The sequence below is a fragment of the Malus sylvestris genome, chromosome 16, assembly GCF_916048215.2.
Source record: "Malus sylvestris chromosome 16, drMalSylv7.2, whole genome shotgun sequence".
In the NCBI taxonomy this organism is placed as follows: Eukaryota; Viridiplantae; Streptophyta; class Magnoliopsida; order Rosales; family Rosaceae; genus Malus; species Malus sylvestris.
In genome coordinates this window covers 23343848-23353545 of record NC_062275.1, presented here as the reverse complement: position 1 = coordinate 23353545, position 9698 = coordinate 23343848, and the positions used below count along the sequence as shown (strand labels likewise).

Here is a 9698-nt window from a genome sequence, read left to right as displayed (position 1 = left end):
ACTACAAAAATTATCATAGTTCTTGAAAATTTGGTCCATCTTTCTTTGAAAGATCGATGGAGCATTTTTAAGTCCAAATGGCATAATGAACCACTCAAAATGTCCTTTTGGACAAGTAAAAGTTGTCCACTCAATTGATTCTTCTGCTAATCTTATTTGCCAAAAACCTGATTTACAATCAAATTTGCTAAAATATTTACTCTCTTGAATTTTATTTATAAGCTCATCCTTATTTGGTAATTTATAACTATCTTCGTATGTATTATCATTTAATCTCTTGTGATTATAAACTATTCTAGCCTTACCTCTCTTTAGTTCTAAATGTTTTCTTACAATAAATGATGTTGATCTATGTCTAGACTTAGAGGGTCTAATTACTTTTAAATTTAACAACTCTTTTATTTGCTGCTCAAACTCTTGTTTATCTATTAGACTACAAGGCATATCAGCCGTCTTAATGGTTAAATCTGGGTTAATTATATCTAATTTTGCTAGTATTTTATTTTTACTCCAATGTAACTGTGGATCTTCTCCTATAATCCTAGTTTGTTCTACTAATTGTAACAATTTTTCTAAACTCTTTGGTCTATGTAACTGTAATATTTCTATACATGTTTCTTCTTCTAAAATCGGGTATTCATGTTCAAATATGTCTTCATCAAACTCTTCTAAGTTATTATGCTCATCATTTTCTTTTGTATCTTCTAAATGATAACTATCTTGGCCACTAGGCTCTTCTATACTTATGTTTTTATATGCTTCTATAGTATCACTTTGGTCAATTATTGTAATGCCTCTTTTGAAAAATGTTATGTTAGGGTTCATAAATAAAAAACCTTGCAAACTTTTCAAAAAGTTTAAACCTAAAATAAATGGATATGATCCTACTGGTGAAACAAATGTTAATGATAAATTAAATTGTTGTTTTTCTACTTTAATAAACTCATTATTTATACAACGTGTTAAGTAATTTGGTCTCTCATCAAATTGTGTTATTCTTACTGGTTTTGCTAATTTTTGTCTATATTTTTCTGTTACTAACTCTTCTCTTATGACACTCTTTGTACTCCCTGTATCTATCATAGCTATCATTTGTCTCTTATGTTCTTTTGCTAATTCTATTTCGCAATTTATGGTAATTAAAGAACTATTTTTTGGTTTTTCTATACTATGAACAATATTTCTTAATATTTCAGTATTTTCTTGTGATTCTGCTGAATTAACTTCTAATAACCTATTATTATAACATTTTTCACATAATATTGAATATGTATTATAGTATTTATTTGCAACTAATTTACTACATTAATGACATTTTTCTGGCCAACCTAAATTGATGTATTTATATTCTTCTTCATGCTGTTCTTTTATAAATGCACACATATACTCTTCTAGATCACTATTTGCGCTACTTGAATCTTCTGAGTCTGAATCTATCATGTTAATACTCTCTATACTATAAAACTCTCATTATCACTTAAATTATCTAAACTGTATATTGACCGAATATCCTCATCTTCTTCTAACTTAAACAACTTCATTAAATGTATTTTTTTCTTTCGATTGTTTACCTAATTTTAGACATTTAGGTCTAATATGTCCATCTTCTCCACATGAATAACATTTACAATTACTCTTATCTTTTGGTGCTTTATATTTTCTAATCCAAGATCTGCCACTTCTTTTTCTAAATTGTTTTGGAATATATTTTCTTTTCCTATATGTTCTTGAAGGTCTTATGCTGAAATTATTATGTTGTTTGTAGGGTTTATACGACTTATATTTCTTTTTGTATATTTTCTTATGTTTTTTCTTATAGCAACCATATTGTTGTAGTAAATATATATTTTTACAACACATGTAAAATTGTTTCCTAATTTGTCTCTTAGCTTTTATTTGACTACACTTTTGTCTGAGTATATCATATACATGTTGAATTCTAGGTCCTATAGCAATATCATTTTTCTTTGGATGCTTTTGCCATTCATTCCAAATCTTTTCACCTATTGGTCCTTTTATTTTTGTCATATAAGTATCTAATAAATTAATATCACTAATTCTACCTGTTCATCCTAAATATTTAAAGAAATATGTGGTATACTCAGCTATATACTGTAAATCGCAAGTTTGTAATTGTTCTAACTTTCTTATTGCTCTTATTTGTTCTTGTTCGCTTCTGCCATCTAACCTATTATGATCTAAAAACTCTTGTTTAATCAAAGTAACAAAATCATCAATATTAAAATGTGTTTTAGCTGCCTGATGCTGTTCTGGATTTTGAACTTTCCATGACTGTAAATAATCAAAAACTAAACTATCCAAAGTATGCTCAAAGTAATCTAACATATTTTGTAAATTACTAAAATCTAACATTAATGCTGCATGTACGCAACCTTTTTCTCATCTCTCAATTGTTTTTTCCCAATCTTGTGGATCTACATTATCTAAATTTAATATATTACCAGCTATATTAATTTGTTCTAACCTTCACAAATATGGAATCCTATTTTTTCTAGGTTTTATCATACTTTCTTCCATATAGTCTACTTTTGCTTTTTCATTATATAGTTCATTTGTTGGTCTAAAAAATTGTTGATCAGTTCTACTTACATGTCCTGGATTTTCTACTCCTGATGTACTACTTTCTTCTGCTGGATTACATTCTGTTTTCAATTCTAATAAATTATTATATTCTTTTGATCCTAAAATGTGTTCTACTCCTATTTCTAAGAATTTTTATTTCTTCGTCTGAAATTTTATGTAGTCCTAAATCATATGTCTTATATTTTTCCAAATATTGTTCTTCATCTAAATGATCAAAATTTTGTTCAACTAAATTAATATCTAAATTATCAAAAGCCATATGTATACTCTCATTTTCGATTTCACTCTCATCCTCTTCTATTTTTTTTTAATTGCTTATAATTACTAAACCTAATTATTGATTGACATGTACTAGTTTCATATATTTGTACTTTATCTGGTTGTCTATTTGATGTTACTTGTAAATTAGGCAATGTCCACTTAGTTCCTTCTAAAAAACTATTATCTACGGGTTTTTCTTTTATCATATTTACATGTTTACTGCCAAATGTTTGAACTAAATTTTGAAACTCTAAATTAAACTTATGATTATATCTATCAGACACTTTACCTATATACATTAAGCTAATACACAAATTTTTATACTTTCCTTTCATATTATAATTTTTTGTTCTTATGCTCACTTTAAGATATTTACTTCATCATAACATAATTTGGAATACAACCTATGACTGCTAACTTTGAACTTAAGTCTACTTCAGCTGTTGCTATTGCTGCTTGTTGGTGATTATCCCATCTATCATCATATATGTAAACTAAAGCTTTTGTACCTACTTGTACTCTGGTTAATCCTGTTATTCCAATTAATATTGTTCCTATATGAATCTGAATAAAATGTGATTTTCCTAAATGAGTAACTGCTTCTTTACTAATTAGATTAAGTATGACTTCTTTATCAATACAACTAACTTCATGTTGACTGATGCTGCTTACAATTCTACTTCTGTTTTCAAATAAACATAGTTGATACAAGTTATATTTATTTTTCTATGTTCTCTCAAAACCACTTCGAATAAATTCTTGTGTTTCTTCTTCATTTAGATAAATATCTTCCGCTCTAACTACTTCTTTTCCTTTTTTCCTAAAGAGTTCCATTTTCTATTATCAAAAGGATTTAGCTTAGGTCTTCTATTATTATTTGCACTCAAAGTTAAATTTTCTAATTTATCTAGCAAGGATGGTGGAAGTGATGAAGATGCGTTATGTAAAACTTGGTTTATTTTTGCTATTTGTTCTTCAACTTGATCTAATTTTTCAGCCAAACTTAAAACTAATTGAATAATCAAATTATTTTGCCTAATGGGAATATTACTACTGGATACTTGTGTTGAAAAATCTGTTAAACCTACTAGTTCTTTATCTAACTTGCTGATTTCTTTCAAAGCTTGGATATATTTTCCGCTAGTTCTAGAATTTGTCATTAAACCAATAATTTATCTATTTTATTATGCTACTTTTCTACTTGTTCAGTCAACTCCTTTTGTACTAATTGAATTTTTTGAACTTCTAATTTTAGCTGTTCAACTATTTCTAATGACCTAAGTTCTACTTGCTTTGGCTTGCTATCTATGAGGTCAACAAGCTCTTTTATCTCTCTTTTGCTAGAAATCTTTTAATATTTTTATTATTATCCTCTAACTGAGATGTAATATAATCTAAATTTTGTCTAATTATTTTTATGGATTTTTTCTGAAAATGCTCTAACAACTGGTTTAACAAATGATTATACCTATTATTTTCTAATTTTATATTTTCTGATTGACTAATAATAAGATTTACAAGACTATTGGCTTGTGGATTTTCTTCACTGTGCAAAATATGATTATGCTTTCTTGATGGAAAATAACAAACTAAACTATTTTGGTCTAAAGTTATTTTTCTTTTTTGAGGTTCACTAATTTCTAAATTAAGATAATCTATCATAAATTACAGTCTACCTTTCTCTAGAGTTACGGCTAACTGGTTTCTTAAAAACTCTCTTTCTTCTCTCAAGGTCTCTAAAACTTGATCTGTTGTTCTTTTTGCTTCTAAAACTTTATACTGCACTTTTGTTTTATTATATTTACGAATAAATAAAGGATGTTCAAGATTGCCAAGATAAAACTTTTGCTTCTTCAAAGTACTGATAATTCTTTTGGATATATATGCTAATCTTCTCTTTATGCTAGTTATGGTTGGATGTCTGGGACAATAAATACTTGGTAATTGTGGTTGACAGGGTTTACAGGGACAATAATATCTGTTGTTCATACACAATAAACAAATATGATATCAGTTGTATCAATGACTTATATCCTCAAGGTACTTTACTATTATAATTATACTATTAAAATTCTAAACTTAGCTCTGATACCAAATTCACAACGAATGCTCAGTTAAATAGTCAGATGGCCATTATAGCAACTAGACATAGAACCTTGCACATGGAACTTGACATGTTTCAGCATGACGGCCACTCACAGTACAAGTATAAGGCCTTAAAGGCTGAACTCAGAGGTACGAAGAACTCAGAGGTACGAAGAACTCAGAGGTACCCTGGTTAATGTCCAGTTATTTGTATAGCAAACATTCAACTATAACAGAGTGCTCGAACAAAGTATAATCGTCAGTTTAGCAGGTTAATAATACAACCACAATAGTGTTTCCCTGTTTTGGACTAGAAGTCTAATTAAACAAATACACTAAAGAAGGAAAAGAAAACTTACTTAAGACTTGGAGATTGCTTGAATATGTACACTTGAACTTTTATTGATATATGAAATATTTACAGAGATAATTGTTTACAAGAAAGTGATTATAAAGAAGTGTTTACAAGGATCCTATGAAGGCTACGAATGCTTGAGTGTATGAAGTGAGTATGGTGTTTTCAGATGTTGAGAGATGTGTGCTATGTATGGGAGGAAAGACTCCCTTATTTACAAAATCTAATTCTTCAAAGACAAAATAACATTCCATCTATTTACAATTTTCTGAATAGTGACAACACACTGTTTCTGAAAACCGTCAGTACTGTTTCTGAAAGTTGGCTATCTTGTCTTTGCTTGAATGTCATGTGAATTTATGTTGTCTTGGTTGCTGCAGAGTTTGCCACATTTTCTTTTGCATGTGAATCTGTATTGTCTTGGTTGTTGCAATGTTTGCCACATATTCTTTTGCATGCAAATGTTTTCTGAAAATGTCAATCTCCTTTTTCTTCTTTTGGATGTATCCACATGAACTTTGCATAAAACTGACCCAATCTTGTACATATGTGTGAAGGGTAGGATTGGTATTTTCAAAAAAATCTATCCTAATGATTAAAGTAAAGTTTTGAGGGTGTTTTGATTAGTTTTCCAATACTCTACATCCTGCCTAAAATAGGTCTCTCAAAAAAACTGGTCAGCCAGAAAGTCAACCCGTTAGCTGACCAAAACAACACCGAATCAGGCATTTAAGGTAGCGTTGGAAAGATAAAAATGCCCCCTTCAATTTTGCAGAAGGAAAGTTCCTAAAAAAAACGTCATCTTCAATTACGAATAGCCTAAATAAGCCCAAAATATGAGTTTTCTATTGCTTTGCATCTGCCTTCATTTAAAACGTATGAATGATATTTAAAACTTATGAATGATTAAATGATATTCAAATTGAATGATTTTTAGATGATGATAAAAAAAAAAAAATATATATATATATATATATATATATAAAAATCAACGATTCCAATTATCTTTGGAGGCTGGTCTCGTCTTTGTCGGTTTTGTTTCTTATTTTGATTAGTAACGGGGTTTTGAAGGGGAATGGGGTTCTTTCATTTTTTATTTATTTATTGTTTCTGGATTTGTTTACAGATGGAGGGCTTTGCCAACAACCTAGTTTTTTATTTAGACAGTTGGGTAAAAATTTAGTATTTGAATTTGTCTGCTTGTATAAATAATTGTGGTGGAAGGTTGGGAACTTAATTTGTATGTGGGGTTTTATGAATGATTATGGTTTATGGAGAGTTGGGGTTATTCGGGAGATCTGGGCAAAGCTCTTTTTTTCTTCCCTTCCATTGACTTGGTTTGGTTGTTTCTCTTGGACGTGAAAATATTCGTGATGAGCACAGAAGCAACTCATATATATATTATAAAAAAGAGAATTAGTTGTGGGGTCCATATTATATCGAACTTTAACGATCCAAATCATCTATTTTTCAAGTTTCACCTCATAGATCATCCTTGCAAAGTAATGTTTAAGGCATATAATTGGGTTCAAAAAAATTAGCGAATACTTTGTTATATAAAAAACAATGAATTTTTATCTTGATAATTAAATAAGCAAATGGTTTCGAATTAAATTGAATTTTTGCAAGAATGATCTATGAATCGAGACTTACAAAATAGATGGTTCGAATCAATGAAATTCGATATGGAGTGGGCCCCATACCTAATCCCCATTTTTTGAACTTCAACGAATCATCTATTTTGTAAGTCTCGATTCATAGATCATCATTGCAAAAATTCAATTCAATCCGAAACCATTTGCCTATTTAATTATCAAGATAAAATTTCATTGTTTCTTATATAACAAAGTATTCGTTAATTTCTTTGAACTCAATTAGATGCCTTAAACATTTCCGATTTGGCTAATACTTTGCAAGTATGATCTATGGGGTGCAACTTGAAAAGTAGACGGTTAGGATCGTTAAAGTTTGATGTGGTGTGGACTCCACAACTAATCCTCATTTTATAATAAAATGGGGATCTCTTCCCTTAAAGGTTTCCTATATATAGGGTTTTTATCACAAATGGTTATTGAAATTGACCTATCCCATCAAGATGGTTCCTGAAATTGAAAATCGATCAATGTAGTCCATGAAAATAGGTGTCGAAGATCAATGTGGTCATTCCGTCACAATTTTGTTAAAAATTATGTTATGTGCTGATGTGGCACATAATTGGGTCCCACACTCTAATTAAATATTGTCCATGTGGATTTAAATATTTAAAAAAAATTGTAAAATTAAAAACTTAGGGAAAAAAAGAAGTTGATTGGAACTCATTGATCTGGCTACTGATGTGGGCAACGGCGATGGGGCTGTTGTTGTTGGTGCAGCTGCTCTTGGCTCGGCTTGGGGTGGCTAATGGGTGGCACTTGGCGAAGCTATGTAGGGAGGGGTACCCGACGTGGGCGAGGATGGTGTTGTGGTTGATGGCAGAGCTGGCGTTGATTGGGGCTGATTTACATGAGGTGATTGGGAGTCCGATTGCTATCAAGTTTTTGAGTAATGGGGCTTTGCCACTATAGTTTGGAGTCATCTTAACACCTTTGGATTTTGGAATTTACCCTTTGTGTTTTTGGATCGTTTTGATCTTTGAATTGAAATTTTTGGTTGTACACTAGCGTTGAAATCACGACGACAGTGTCAATGAAGGTGGTGGTAGGAAACTCGCCATTGAGAAAAATGAAGATGGACGGATTGCAAAGCGGCTGGTGTGTTCGGCTGCGGGTGGGAGGGGAAGAACTCCAAAGAAGCTGAACATATGAAGTACATAGTTTTTTTTTTTCACCAAAAAAAAATGAAGTACATAGTTTTTAATTACTTTTTCTTTTTTAAGTTTTTAATTGTATAGAAATAAAAAAAAAATTTAATTCCATGAAAAAAAAATTAATTTAATATTTAAATCCACATGGACAATATTTAAATAGATTGGGGGATCCAGTTATGTGTTACATCATCACATAACAGAATTTTTTACGGAAGGACTACATTGATTTGCGATATCCATTTTTAGGGACTATATTAATCGATTTTCAAATTCAGGAACCATCTTGATAGTGTAGATCAATTTCAAAGACTATTTATGATAAAAACCCTATATTTATATAAGGACCACACTAAAATGGTGAAGTTTTTAAGGCCACAAGAAGACATGAAAAGCGGAGCCAATTGCTAAAACGAAGTAAGTGTTTTCACAACTTATTTTAAATATTTAATTATATTACATTTAATTTCATAAATTAATTTCCTTTAATTTTTGTAATTATAGTTTATAAATACGCTAAGCGGATGAATTGTATATGGAGGACAACTCCAAACCCTTTAGTCATCACAGTTGTTAGGAAATTTGTAAAGGGTGAGTGTTATTTGAAGATCCACCTCAACAAAGAGTTGGTCCTATGCCGGTGTTCAGAAATGCATCTTCAAATGTAGATGGTGATGAAGATGGATCTCTTACCATTCAAGAAACAAGGGTAGAAAATCCGTCTCTGGGTGAAGGTTCCATACCTAGAGCTACGGAACGAAACAAAGCCCAAAAATTGAAGGAAAAGGCAAGGTAAAGGATGATTACGCCTTTCAACAGGAAATGGCGTCCTCATTGCGATTAATGGCGGAGCAAAATACCTTTGCTGCGGAAGAAATGAACCGTAGGCACGAAGAGCGGGCAAAACAAATTTAAGAAGAGATGGATGATAGGAACATGCAAAGGAACATTTCTGATTACACTCTAATGAGTAAGGCATATTTTGACATGAAAAAGAGGGAAATTATGGCTCGACGGGAGTTGTTTACATCTGACTATAATCCTAAAATGGCGGATGATGATGATGATGATTATAGACTTTAAATTTAAGTTGTTGTAGTTTTTAAATTTAAATTATAGTTTTTAAATTTAAGTTGTAGTAGTTTTTAAATTTAAGTTGTAGTAGTCTTTAAATTGAAATAATAAATTATGTTTGTCCTATGATACTTTGGCCCCCTCGGTTGGAGATGATTTTTTGTCACATGGTTATGTTTGGCCTATGGTCCTTTGGCCCCTTGGTTGGAGATGGTAAGAAATATGGCCGGACATTGTTCATTAAAATATTAATTTTTTAGAAAGCTATGGTCTAAAGGGAGCCATCTAACTCTCATTCGATGGAGATGGCCTAGTATCTCTAAAATTGCCCTCTGCCGAAAGAACAAAGACAAATAATCGGTTGTAAAGGGTAAAATTGTGAAAGCGAAAACATGCAAAAGAGAATGAAGGCAATTACATTTTTCCTAATTTTCTGCTATTTGTATTTTTTTTCCCACTTGCAAGTTTGCAGTAACCTACATATGCTAATTGGTTTTTATCACAAGTAGTTTTTAA

General features: G+C 30.7%; 1 pseudogene; it reads left to right on the top strand.

Moving 5' to 3' along the window:
- Positions 1 to 6547: 6547 nt before the first annotated feature.
- Positions 6548 to 9191, top strand: LOC126606995 (uncharacterized; annotated as a pseudogene).
- The last annotated feature ends 507 nt before the right edge of the window (positions 9192 to 9698 follow it).